Here is a 12,084-nt window from a genome sequence, read left to right on the forward strand (position 1 = left end):
TGTTCCAAATGGTTAAACTCCAAATTCCTCCTCACTGCTTTTCTCATGGGACATGCATTTTGTTTTGTTTTGGATTTTACATATAGGAAAACTGATGCCCAGAGAAATAAATTTGCCTTGTTTCACAGCTAAATGACAAAGTTGGTATTCAAATTTAGGTCCAACTCTAAAGCCTAGGTTTTTAACCAAGTTTTAAGTTTTAACCTACTATTATCAATACTCTCAATGTTTACTTGAGAAAATCCAAGTTATTCTCAGATCCCTCTCTGCTCAGCTTGAAACCATTCAAATTAAAGAAAATTTCATTAATTTAACAAATCTTTAGGCTTCTTTGTACAGATATCTTTGTATGGTAATAAATAAATTAAGCCGACATGGTCCTTGCCCTTAAGTTGCTTATTTCAGGAGGGCAGAAAAAATATTCCACTTTTAATATTCACTGAAAAGACTAAAACACAAGATAGCAAGAGAAAATGCCTTAAGGATTTAGTCATATCCTGATATTTGGGTAAATGGACAGAGGGTAAAGAAAAATACACCATAAACATACATCAGGGAGATGGACCAAAACAATAAAATCAATCCTTCTCTTTCGTTTGTAACACCTACCCAATCATTTTAGAGTAATATATTCAAAATCTTAGATTTGTTTCAATTACATTTCCTTCCCTCTAAAGTTGTAATTCAGTTTATAACAACAATGGCCCAAGGCCTGTATACCAGGCATGTTTTCACAAGTCTTATATCATTCATTTTACTTAAAATTTTATCTTCAGGAAAGGGATTGACCACGAAGAGGCACAGTAAACTTTCTGGGGTAGTAGAAATGTTCTGACTTGATTGCCGTAATGATTATGACTGTTTGTCAGGATTCATAGAACTTTACACCTAAAAGAATGAATTTTACTGCATGTAAATTACCTCACTAAACCTGACTTAAAAACAAGACAAAAGCCTAAAATCTTAATTACCTAGCTAAAAATAAAATGCAATTTAAAATACAATTTACAATTTAGGTGCAAAACAAATTTTCTCTTCAAGAGTGAAGGAGCTTTGGTAGTTTTTTGTGTTTATGCTGCTAATAATCCGATTTGATATTATACAATTATCAATATCAATATTCTAAAATAAGATATAAGAAAAATGTGAGTCTTTTTTTTTAAATAAGGATTTGGATTGCAAAACCTTTATTATAACCAAAATGTTACTAAGGCAATGCTGTGTGTGTGTGTGTCAGTGTGTGTGTGTGTGTGTGTGTGTGTGTGTGTGTACTTTAATCCCAAACAGAAAATGTTAAAAATTTCAATGATTTAAACTTCCATAGTATTACCATAAATTCTGCTTACATAATATATTGAAAACTTTACATTTAACAGTTAAGGACAAAGAATTATCAGCTGGCTTCTTAATCGGTAGATTCAATTACATTCTAAAACATAATTATAGCTCAGTTTCTTAAAAAGGCAAAGGAAAAGAAATGATCGTTTTCCTCAAAATTGAATTTGAAAAAAAAAAACACTTTTAAGAACACAGGAAGGGCTAATCAAGTGATGTCTCCTCTTTAATACTCTGTTTTTATTCTACCAGACATACCCAAGCCAACCAAGTCAATTTAAATTAGGAGGGGTAATAGAATTTCAAGACCTAGAAACCCTGGAACAAATGTACTGTAAACAGGAAGAGCTCTCTTGCCTTGATTAAAGTAATATAATTGTGGTAGATGTCATTGTCAATCAAAAAATACACACCTGATTTTTTTTCTAATATAGAAGAGTTTATTTTTATTTGTGGCTTTAATTAAAAAAAAAAAAAACCCTTTAAGTGTATTGTGCTTGGTAAATGACCTTTTAGAAGAATGAAAAATACCTTAAGTGATAACTTAATATATGACAACTATCTGTAACAACTGCCCTCTCCCAATGAAGCTCATCTTCCAGAACCCATCTTAAAACTTTTAGTTTTAGAAGCTAGACAGGCTCAACTATATCTTTGAATATCAATAAAATCTGATTTCGTCCATGTGTTTTTTAATGTTTTCCAATGTTTTTATCCTTAATAATACATAACCTGTTAAAACCTATAAGGCAGAGAAGGTATTCAAAGCATTATTTGGGAATGAAAATGTTCTGGATATTAAAGAACATAACTTGCTAAGAACAAATGCTCTGAGGCTATTCATGAAAAATGCTGAAGGAGCAGTATTACGATATCAGGACATCTATGTAAGGCAGCAGTCCCCAACCTTTTTGGCACCAGGGACAGGTGCTCCTATGAGAATCTAAGCCTGATGCTCTGAGGTGGCGCTGAAGCAGTGATGCTAGCGCTGGGGAGCGGCTGCAAACACTGATGAAGCTTTGCTTGCTCCCACCCTGCCGCACACCTCCTGCTGTGTGGCCCTGTTCCTAACAGGCTACAAGAACCAGTACCAGCCCAAGGCCCTAAGGTTGGGGACCCCTGAGGTAAGGTGTCCTAGGACGTAACAGAATAGTGCCAACTAGGCAAAATTACTCTAAGAATTTTTCTTTCCAAAATTGTAATCAAGTAACTAAATTTAATAAACAATATTTATTAAAAGTACGTACGTCATAGAAGTATTTTTAAATAAGCACTCTCTGGGATGTGGGTTCACGAGTCTTAACTTAACCAAGTGAGGTACCTGCAATGACAGTTGCTTCTGTTGCGGGTAGAGGGTAGAAAGGTTAGAGTTCTAAATGACAGTGACAGTGATGACAGGAGTGAGTTAAGAATAGTAAGAAAGGTTGGACCTAAGAAGGCAGTTAAGAGAAGGGAAGCTCGTGGGCTCCCCAGGCTGTACCATCTGGGCTGGAGGCCCTTCAAAGCAGTCAATGAAGAGAACTGAACAAGAAGTCAGGTGGGATTTGCTAATGTGGAGGGAATTACTTCAAAGGGTTATGTGAATAGAAAATCAGAAAGCTTGGAGTATAATTAGAAAGCTGGGAAGTTATTCTAAGGAAGGAAATGGCTGTATTGTGTGTGCTCTTGAGGAAGGGGATTCTGAGTTGGTTACTGATATTTAAATACCTGAACTAAGTAGGTGTTTGTCAGGTGTGAGTGGGGTGAATGTTGACAGACTTTCCAGATGAGAGGACAAAGACCCAGGGTTAAAGGTACTTTGGGAATCCCAGAATGGGAGGGAGACATTGTGACATAATGTAGAGAGCATGGGCTTTGCAAATCAAATAGATCTGTGTGATAGTTGATTTATTAACTTGACTAGTCTACAGGGGATTTTTGGTCAAATGTTATTCTGGGTGTGTCTGTGAGGGTGTTTTTGATGAGATTAATGTTTATATTCTAAACAGAACTCTTAGCAAACTGGAATTGATGCCACACTTAATTTTATGAAAGGCTAATGGCAACAAAATAAGTTGCTATCAGAGATTTAGTTTTGAAAATAAATATGTAGTATGTTACAGTGATTAATATTTTCAGTAACGACTTAGTATATCTGCAGAATTCTAAATCAGAAATTCCACCTTTTTGCATTCACAGTGTTAAGTCAAGAAAGAGTGATGTGTGTTTGGAAAAGTTTTAACAAGATTTTAATGAGGGTTTTAGAAAGTTCAGCTGAATTTTCCCATGCAAAGAGGTACATGAGTGTGATGAAACATAGAAAGTAACTTTCACAAAAACAGAGAAGACTAGAAGCTTTACTGCAAAAATCCCCCTGACAACAGTAACTTCTCGGGAAAGGAATAAGTACAATCTCATTTTACATCCTTAAATCTCTGAGTTGGCATGAAGTATCACTGTGCAGAAACTGATTCTACTTCAAATGTAAACATTCCATTTAGCAACCAGTCTTAACTAAATTCACAGAATCAGCAGAAGTTGTGAAGTTTCTTTTTTTTTTTTTTAAATGTGAAGACTAGCCAACTGTGACAAGAATTTAATACCAGTGTGTAGATTACAGTTATGGCCTTGTGAACAGTACGAAGTTCCACCATCTTAAATGTAAGCACACCACACCACTTAGATCCCCAAATAATGTTTGGTTGTTGCTTTTATTTTCCTTGGTTCCTTCCTCATGGGTGATGGTAGTCGTGGGAGTGGGGAAGCAATTAGGGTGGGCCTGGAAAGAAGAAAACTGTTTTCCCTTACCCCAGCTATAGAAGTCTGTAGTTCCATCCTCTCAACTATAAAAACTCCTCCCTTCCCCAAATGTGCAATCTGGTTTTGGTAACCTACATTTACTTAATAAAACAAAATGCTACAAAAAATGTAGCTTACTACATGCTAACACTATTCCAGATGCCAGATATAAAGACAAAGACACTAGTATGAGGCCCAAGAGCTTTATCTAGTGGGTGAAACTAACATGGAAGCAAACAATCACAACACAGTGAACAATAACTAAGAAACAGATGTAGCTCAAAGAGAGCAGGTACAGCTTGGGGGCAGAGAAGAAAGACTTCACCAAAATGCTACAGGATGCAGGTGGCCCACTCCAAGGTTAAGTATTTTTCAAGCAAAAATTCAATTTCCGGACTAAAACTCTTAACTTCTGAATATGAGGTCTTTTATGTTAAAGTTCTTATACATTACATACACACACAATAACCTAAAGGGAAATTAGCTCAGTTTGCAAATATGATTATCTTTCACACCTGCTCAAATTAAGACCCTCCCAAAACAGGCACTAAGGAAAATGTGGCAGCTATACAAAATTAGGATAGACTTCTGTTGTTATATGAATATAAAACTATATACATATTTTTGGATGTATTTGTAACTATATGTCTGTAACTATATGTCCTCTTTTTAAACTGTTAAAATGGATTCTGAATGAGGAAAGTCCTGGAAACTCACAGTTCCACTATTTATATCTGAAAAATCTCCCATTCACAAACGGCCAGTGTGGTATTTTTGAAACACAAATGAAAATTATACGTTTGGATTTACGGATTTCTGTTATTCACTCATGTCATAATCCCTAATGCTACCTTTATTCCACAATTGATTTTCCATTTCAATGAAAGGGACACACGTTTTTTCAAAAAACGTGCCCATACTACCATCTGACACTCCAGTTCACCTTTATATTTAATATTCCTTTGTAACATCCAACACTTTTCATCTAACAAGGGCAAAGGCTTCCCCATTTTATAAGATGCCTACGGAGACAAACCCCGTGAAAACAACACATCAACAAAATACAGGTCACTGTGACATGGCAGACCATTTTGCAAAGTCAATTACTTCACTTTACGCTGACAGATCTTTCCAGATCGCTCCCCACTCCCTCCCTGCCAAAGACTGGGAGAGAGTGGATTTCACTGGATGTCTGGCACTACTTTCTCTAAAACGAAGCTTTTATCTGCTTCCTGGAATGTCACCTTAGTATGCCCCAGGCTCGGGCTGGAGCACTGGGTTTTGTGGCATCAGCGTTGGCTTCTCAACTGGTGACCTTCAAGCCCCTGTGCTGTGCTTGGCCTGACCCTAGAACGGCCACCGCCCTTCACACCATGTAGAGACCGTTTCTTCCCACTGCCAGGCCGAATTCGGACTCGCTGGCTCAGTGGGGACCCCGGGCGCCGCACCCCAATCCGTGCTAACAGCAACGCCGGCCAGGCTGGGGCAGCCAGGAGACGCTGAGCAATAGCTCCATGTGTCCACTGGGGATGAGCGCCGACGGGCTTGGTCCACTCCGCCTGCCGGGGCCCTCACCAACCCATCTCCGTTCTGGCTTCAGCCCACACTGCCCGGCTCTCACTGGGAAACTTTACAGAACCCTGGCCCCCTGAGAAGTTCTGAGTCGCCGTCCAGGAAGGAACGTCGGATCGTTTACTGAGCGCCAACTCTGAGGCAGGCGAGCTGAGGGCCGGGCTTGCACGCTGCGGGGACCCTTCGGAACCGGCCTCAGGAATTCCAGCGCTCCAGCACTTCCAGTCCGGCCGGGCCCGGACCGACGGCGGGGCAACAAGGGACTGAAAGAACCGCGCCCGCAACCCCCTAGCCCCCTCTGCTCGCCTTTACCTCGCCTGACCCCACCAGAGCCGCCGGAGCTTAAATTAGAAGCAGCGCAGTGCGTGCTCACGTGCGCCCGGCCGCACGGGGCCTGAGGCGCGGTCCCGATGAGTCACGGCCCCGCCCTCACTCGCCGAGGACGCGCTGACGTCAGCCGCTTCCCCGAACGGTGACGTAAGCGCGTCTGGGGGAGGCCGCGAGGCTACCCTAGAAAGTTCACAGAGTTTCAATGCCTTAAAGGGAACAGGCCTCGGATGATGGAAAATCTGGAGATGACCACTCAGCCAACCGTAGAGACAGACCCTGTCTTATATCCCTTTGTACAGAGAATTGTTAACTGTTGAGATGATGATGAAAAAAGGAGAGCAACCGAGCCCCAAGGGTTCCCTGAAACCCCAGAGCTTCTTCCTGGAAGCCCTCCTTGATTAACCAGAGTCCGATCCTGACCCAAACGTCAAAGTTTTCTAGGGCCCTTGACTCCCTATTCCTTCATTTACAGCCCCTCCCCATAGCATACATCTCTGCTGGTAGAGAAAGGCTGTGGTTTGACTGTTGACACGATCCATCAACTTGGGCCAGCCTGGCCCTTTTATCAGTTTTGGACTGTCCAAACTCTGTCATCAGTTGTATGACCAGAAACGACTTATTTAACTCTCTGAGTGTGAAATTTATAAACTGATCTCCAAATCCTCCTCTTATGCTAATGTTGCCTGTGGAAGCATCCAGAAGCAGGAACCCTGTCTGATACTTGACCACTCAAAATTATCACAGCCTCACGGGGAACTAACAATTTACTGAGGTTTACTATATGGCAGGTATTTTCATTATCCTCTCTCTCCCCTCTTGTAATCCTCCTATCTCTGAGTTGGTGTTATCCCCATTTTACTGATGAGGAAGGAAATTGAGGCACGGTGAGGTTAAGTATGTTTCCTTAGGTTACACGGCTAAAGAATGGCAAACAGGAAATCATTTCCAGATCAGCTGGACCCCAAGTCTATGTTTCTTGTGATAAAGTGAGCTATGAAATGTATGTCTTATTCCAGACGTATTGAGCCTAGAACTAGCTTTTTCCCATTCAACACAACCCAGTTCCAAATAACCCATCCATGCCAGAAGATCCCCAGAGAAGGAAGGGCCAGGCCTCAGGGTAAGGCAAATGAGAAGGAGCTCACTGTCAGGTGCTCCTCCTGAGAACAAGTGCCTCCTTGGGGTTGGCACCTTCCGCACCTCACTCACCTAGTCCCAGCCTTGCCAGGCCTACCCTTGATTCTCTGTTTCCTCTCTTGAAACTAAAGAGGCCATCTTGCTTAAAGCATCCTCACCCGGCATACCAGCAGCCAGCTCTACTGAAATGCAGAAGAAATACCTTGTTTCTCCTCCCTTATAATCCCCTCTACATATAGCGACAGAAAATTTCTGGTTGGACCAGCATGTTCACACCAAAAATAAATTAGAGACAGGAACAGCATCTCAAAGTTTTGAGCAAAATGGTGGTACCTGTGTACCGGAAATGGAGCCTAGTGGGTGAGCTGCTGTCACTGTGACCTTTTAACAATCATTACTGGTCCTTGGCTGAGAGTCACAGCTACACACACCAGGTCTACCAGGACCTTTCTCCCCTGCCTACCTCTTGGAGTCATTTAAAACTAATCCCTCTTCCCTGTACCCAGTCTCCAGCCACCACCAAACTCTCTTCTTTGTGTTCTCTGCTCCTGTCCACTCTATCATGCTGATGGAGTCACTGCTCACTGCTCTTCCTGTTCTGCCATGTTTCCTGAAGCCTGTGACCAAACAAACACCTGTGCGTGCTCCCACCACAGCCTCGGAAGGAAATGAAGAAAACCTCAGCTGTTGGGGCAGCAGCTTCTTTCTCTGTACTGGGGCTGGACACACATATATGGAAGCCTAGACCAGTATGATACCTTCAGGCCAACCAGGCTAGCCCCTGTTTTATAATTAAGAAACTAAGGTCCAGGTGAGGTCACCTGTCCGGGGTCACATGGCCTGTTAGGTAGTGTCCTAGTCACCTGACTTCTAATCCAGTGCTCTTTCCACGGATCACGTCTGTGTTATAAGTCTCAGGTCGAACAGTGGGCATAAATGCGCATGGTAAACTGTAACATGTCATATGTGATGGAAGGGAAGATAAACGGTGACTTGAGGTAAATATAGAGATGAAGTCATAGGAAAGAATTGGAGAACACAATTTCTGAGGACCCCCGGCTGTTCCCACTTCCCCTTTCTTTTCTCTCCCATCCAGTCTCCGGATAGGTGAGGTGGTTATTCCTCCTCAGACCTAGGAACCGTTTCCCAGTGGAATGACACGATGAGTTGGATTGCCATTTTTAAACCTTCAGTAATCCAGATCTTATGTGTCATTTCAAGTTTTGACTTTTTATCTCCCAGCCTTCACTTCCCATCATTTTCCTATCCCAGGAGCCCCATTAAATATCATTAAGAGCCGTAAGTGTAACTGGCCACTAATGTGGAAGGATTGTGATCTTCAGCAAACAGCCCCAGCAAAGAAAGGAACAGGAATCCTGGGGCTGTTCCCAACCGTGCTGGTGACTCACTGGATGACAGAAAGCAAAGCTTGGCTTTTGTGGCGGGGGGGAGAGGGGGGGACGACAGGCACAGCTGCTGGCCTGACAGAGGTGGAAGTGTTGGGAAGAAGCCAGTTGGTGGGCTTCCAGCACAGTGGAAGCTCAGGGGTCCCCTACTAACTGCCGAGCATTGGCCCTTCAGGTCAGCACTGGGTCGGCCCTGAGCTCTGTCCCATTCAAATGCCTGCATCCGACGGAACACCAAGATGGTTTGGGCTGGATTATAGCACTTACCCTTCGTAACATCATTGTCATTGGTTAGGAATGCACCCTGGTTATTCCTAACTCCACTTTAATAACTTGTTATAGATCTGCCCTCCAGGAATTTATTTGAAACTTTCTTTAATCTATTTATATTTTAGCCTGTACAGCCTTTTCAGGCAACAAGTAGATTTACCATTTATGTAAAAGCACTTAGATAGGTCCCAAAATACAGAAAGTGCTATATAAAGGTTTTTAATAATAATACTATAATTATAATATATTGTTATATATAATACATATAATTTAATGGTAGTAATACTTCAGGTGGTCTCACAGGCTTTTTGGTCACTCACTCTGTTTGTCTTTGTCTTTATCTCTATGTGCACACGCACCATCCCCCCATCAAAAAGTATTTATTAATGGAGTAGGGTGTTGTGATGGGAGTGACTCTACATACAAACTTATGTAAAAACATTCAGTTTCTTCTAAGGACTTACCATCTAGAATCAACACATAGTAGGTGCTCAATAAATACTTACTGGAGGGATAGAATAAAGAGAGAACTGCATATGGTAACTGGTGAGACATATTAGCCATGACTGTTTTGGAGGCTGGAGGACAAACATGAGAGTGTAATTGTTATGGAGCAAAGAAAATATCCTGATTTTATGGTAGATATGCATATGTGAGCTCTCCTCTCATCAGCCCTAGAGCTCGTCCTAGAGTAATAGCTGGTTCCCAGGCTGCTGAAATAGACAAAGGATGTCAAAGAGGCACCCCTCCCCCACCACACACACAGAGAGGCTGCGTGGATGGCAGGAATGAGGAAGCAGATGCGTGGTCCAGAAGAGGGTGACAAGGCCCTGTGGCCATCTCTACTTTCAATATGATCCACACAAGAATGAAGTTCTAAAAGCCAGGTGATTCAGTGGGTGAAGGGACAAACCACAGTATATCCAGACAATGGAATATTATTTGGCACTAAAAAGAAATGAGCTATCAAGCCCTGAAAAGGCATGAAGGATCTTTAATGCATATTATTAAGTGTAAGAGGCTAATCTGAAAAGGCTACATATTGTATGATTCCAACTATGTGCCATCCTGGAAAAGACAAAACTATGGAAACAGTGAAAAGATCAGTCGTTATAAGGGGTTGAGGGTGGGATGAAAAGGCAGAGCATGGGGGATTTTTAGGGCAGTGGAAATACTCCGTACAATATTATAATGATGGATACATGTCATTATACAATTGTCCAAACCCATAGAATGCACAACAAGAGTGCGTCCTCTTGTAAACTATGGACTTTGGGTGATAATGATGTGTCAATAAATGTTCATCCGTTGAACAAATGTACCACCTGGTGGGGGATGTTGACAGAGGGGAAGGCTGTGCATGTGTGGGGGCAGGAGGATCTATGAAAAATCTCTGTACCTCCCACTTAGTTTTGCTGTGAACCTATAATTTCTCTATAAATTAAAGTCTATTAAAAAAAAAATCCAGGTGAGGTGATTACACCTTTCTGTATGCAGAGTCTGGTCCACTGTGGAGCCACAGAGACTTGAGTTGAAATCAGAGCCCCGTCATGACCAGCTCTGTAACTCTGATCCCAGTTTCTCCTAACTCCACAGGACTGGAATGCCTTCTTCAGAGCATTTTGAGAATCAAATGAAAAACTATATGTAAAGAGTCTAACCCAATACCTGGATATATAGAGCATGGTAAATATATACAAACCCTCTCCCCAATTCCTCCTTAATGACTAATTATTAAACATCCTGATGGCTACTAATTTCATACTTAGGCCAATGGAGGAAAGCTGTCTTGGGCGAAAGTGACCTTTTACCAGGAAGAAAATCTGTATGTGGGAGTGAGCATGTGTGTCCTCAAATGCTCAGTCAGAGATGGTGGCTACAGAAGGTCAGACATGAACTTGAACCCTAGGAGGCAGGATCAAGCCCCTCACTCAGCTTTCTCCTGTGAAAGGTCAGGATGATGGAAGGCTATCATATTTAGATGATGGCTCGTAGGGAAGCCTCGGTGGGTTAGTCACCTATGCTATGACATCATATTGCCACTCAATATAGTAACAGCTGTTGATTGCTTTAGGGGGCAGGGGCGGGGTCAGCTTTTGTTGACCAACCATATCTCCAGGATAAATTCGATAGAATCAGCCTGAAAGACATGACAAGGGGAGAAAGTCTCCTCTAAATAGGACGTTCCACAGTTTTCTAAGGATTTTCAGCACCTCACCTCAAAATGTGAGTCTTGACTTTTCTGTGTCTTTGGAGCCAAGCAGGAAAGATGTCATGGGTAAAAGGTGTTTGGTCAGGAAGACTTTGGCTGGGAGGCTATCTACCATGGCCAGGGGTATGCATCGCCCTGTAGAGAGGTGGGAAAGTGAGAAGTTCTGTGCACCAGATGCATGATGTCTATGTGGCACCCAAAGAAATGGCCCAAAGAAGGGGGATTGAAAAGGCCTGGAGTTAGGGCGCTGTGGAATTTTGGGGCTGGATTTGGCATTTAAACTCTCACAGGTTACATGACAACCGTGGAGCCAAATGAGCACCCCACTGAGGTGATAATGTCATCTCAGCTGTTGAAATTGGCCAGGATGAAGCCATAGTTCGAAGATACCACTGATCAGTGCTGTAGTTAATCTGGGGTCTTGATTAGTCATATCATAATGGAAAGCCACTAGATTTGGTTAACCTCTTCCTTCCAGTGTATTCGGCTCCTTGACATCTTTACCTCTTATGGGGCCTTGTACTTTGGGAATAGCATGTTTTGAATCAACAGTGCAAAATGCATAGGTTCACTGGAGAGTGTGGACTCCTCCTGTGTCCAGTGAGGAAGTAGAGATTAGAGAGAAAAAGCTCTGGACCAGGGGTCAGGAGGCCTAGTTTGGCAACTGGTTCTGGCACATTTTGAGCTGTGTGACCTTGGACAAGTCACTGCCTCTCTTTAGATTTTGAGTTCTCCTCTTGTCTGTAAAAATATGTGCACTTGCAGCCCTTCCAACCCTAACCGGCATGCTCCAGTTCTCCAAGTGTGGATTTGATGTTCTGTTGTTGCAGAGTAGAAAGGATCTGGGGTCTGCGTGTATAGCTCTGCCACTCGGTGTGTGACCTTGCACAAGGTCACCACTTCTCTGAACCTCAGTTTTCCCACTTATAAAATATGGGTTATTTTTAGACGTGGGTGAGATAGCGAAGACGGTGGGGTAAGGTGAGCCGAAGGGGACCGCTGGGGTTACTTACTGGCAGGTTGGAGTGTGAAGAGGGCTGGGAG

At 42.5% G+C, this 12,084-nt stretch overlaps 1 protein-coding gene and 1 long non-coding RNA gene across 3 annotated transcripts in view; one reads left to right on the plus strand and one right to left on the minus strand.

Moving 5' to 3' along the window:
• Window positions 1-6,353, minus strand: part of LOC111742636 — a 108,345-nt gene extending 101,992 nt beyond the window's left edge. For both annotated transcript variants that reach the window (XR_002781403.1, XR_002781402.1), the window contains exon 1: window positions 5,998-6,353. This is a non-coding gene — a long non-coding RNA (uncharacterized LOC111742636). The remainder of the gene's footprint in view (window positions 1-5,997) is intronic.
• Window positions 6,354-11,036: 4,683 nt separating this feature from the next.
• Window positions 11,037-12,084, plus strand: part of ATF3 (activating transcription factor 3) — a 49,868-nt gene continuing 48,820 nt past the window's right edge. The window contains exon 1 of the mRNA XM_023533208.1: window positions 11,037-11,054. The gene's annotated coding sequence lies outside the window, so the exon portion shown is untranslated. The remainder of the gene's footprint in view (window positions 11,055-12,084) is intronic.

This window comes from Pteropus vampyrus, unplaced genomic scaffold (genome assembly GCF_000151845.1).
Source record: "Pteropus vampyrus isolate Shadow unplaced genomic scaffold, Pvam_2.0 Scaffold98, whole genome shotgun sequence".
NCBI lineage: Eukaryota > Metazoa > Chordata > Mammalia > Chiroptera > Pteropodidae > Pteropus > Pteropus vampyrus.